Below are 1,970 nucleotides of genomic sequence, written 5' to 3' on the forward strand. Positions count from 1 at the left end.
TCAGTTACCTTCTTTTTTGTCAGTATAAAGGTCTAAACTGTTTTCTTTTCCCTCTCTGCATTTAGTATCTTCTCCTCTTTGCATCTGTATACAAGATACCTGACATATCAATCCCTTCATACCCTCATAACAGATCTTCTTAAAAATTTTAAAAAAGCCAGCTTTTCTCCCAAGTTCGGTGCCAGGATCTGCTACTTCAGTTGCATCCCAGGAACAAGATGGTGAAGGTTGGAGTCAATGGATTTGGCCATATTGGCTGCCTGGTGACCAGGGCTGCATTCACCTCAGATGGAGTAGACATCATGGCCATCAATGACCCCTTCATTGACCTCAGCTACATGGTTTATATGTTTCAATATGACTCTACTCATGGCAAGTTCAAGGGCACAGTCAAGGCTGAGAATGGGAAACTGGTGATCAATGGAAAAGCCTTTACCATCTTCCAGGAGAAGGATCCCACCAATGTCAAATGGGGAGATACTAGAGCCAAGTATGTTGTAGAGTCCTTTACCACCATGGAAAAGGTTGGGGTTCATTTGAAGGGTGGAGCCAAGAGGGTCATTATTTCTGCACCTTCTGCTGATGCCCCAATGTTCGTAATGGGAGTGAACCATGAGAAATATGATAATTCCCTTAAGATTGTCAGTAATGCTTCCTGCACTACCAACTGCTTGGCCCGCTTGGCCAAGGTCATTCATAACAACTTTGGCATTGTGGAAGAACTCATGACTACAGTCCATGCCATTACAGCTACCCAGAAGACAGTTGATGGCCCCTCTGGTAAGCTGTGTCGTGATGGGTGTGGTACTGCCCAAAACGTTATCCCTGCTTCCACTGGTGCTGCTAAGGCTGTAGGCAAGGTCATACCTGAGCTGAATGGGAAGCTCACAGGCATGGCCTTCCATGTTCCTACTCCCAGTGTATCTGTTGTGGATCTGACTTGCTGCCTGGAGAAACCTGCCAAATATGATGATATCAAGAAATGCTTCATCAGCAGGCATCAGAGGGACCCTTGAAGGGCATCTTGGGCTACACAGAGGACCAGGTTGTATCCTGTGACTTTAACAGCAACACACACTCTTCCATCTTTGATGGTGGTGCTGGTATTGCCCTCAATGACTGCTCTGTCAAGCTCATTTCTTGGTATGACAACGAGTATGGTTACAGCGACCATGTAGTGGACCTCATGGTCTACATGGCCTCCAAGTAGTAAAGTGGAAAGCCATGGATCTTCATCATTCAAAAAAGGAGTTCCACCACTGGGGAGCCTATGTTCTTAACATGTTCCTATACTGGGGATACCATGTCCCATTCATATCCTTGTCCCAATACACCTCTGTAGTAGTGGGAAGAAGCCTGGAGTCCTGTATTGTGTACTACCAATAAAGTCACCACATTCAGTGCAAAAAAAAAAAGTCCAGTATGCCTAGTTTTCTCATCTCTACTTCATCTCTAAGAGACTCTAAGACTGATAGTAGAAGCTAAAAGTTTTGATTTCACACTCCTTGGTGAAAACTGGTAGTATAATTTGAAAATCTTTTCCATTTTTCCTTCTGATTGTAGGTCTCCTTTTTTCACCCTTGAAATAAATCTGCTTAATTGGATTTCTTTCTAAGATTCCTTTAAATTGATTTGGATCTCTATGACTTCTCTTTTTTATGAGACAATATGGTTTCTAATAATTTATACACTTTTCCTGTAAGATTTTTCAAACAACCTTCTGTCTAAACCAGTTCTGCTTTTTGTCATCTCTCTCTCTGTCCCTGTCTCTGTCTCTGTCTCTCTGTCTCTGTCTCTGTCTCTCTCTCTCTGTCTCTGTCTCTCTGTCTCTCTCTCTCTCTGTCTCTCTCTCTGTGTGTGTCTCTCTCTCTACTTGGAAAAGAAAATATTTGTTACCTAAAGAATTTTCTCTCTTTTCTTATTCTTGCTGTTTCTATAGATTCATATCACCTATTATTTCAATATAAAAT

At 42.3% G+C, this 1,970-nt stretch overlaps 1 pseudogene; it reads left to right on the top strand.

Moving 5' to 3' along the window:
* The first annotated feature begins 203 nt into the window (after positions 1 to 203).
* LOC140498646 (glyceraldehyde-3-phosphate dehydrogenase pseudogene) lies at positions 204 to 1,210 on the top strand (annotated as a pseudogene).
* The last annotated feature ends 760 nt before the right edge of the window (positions 1,211 to 1,970 follow it).

The sequence above is a fragment of the Notamacropus eugenii genome, chromosome 4, assembly GCF_028372415.1.
Source record: "Notamacropus eugenii isolate mMacEug1 chromosome 4, mMacEug1.pri_v2, whole genome shotgun sequence".
NCBI lineage: Eukaryota > Metazoa > Chordata > Mammalia > Diprotodontia > Macropodidae > Notamacropus > Notamacropus eugenii.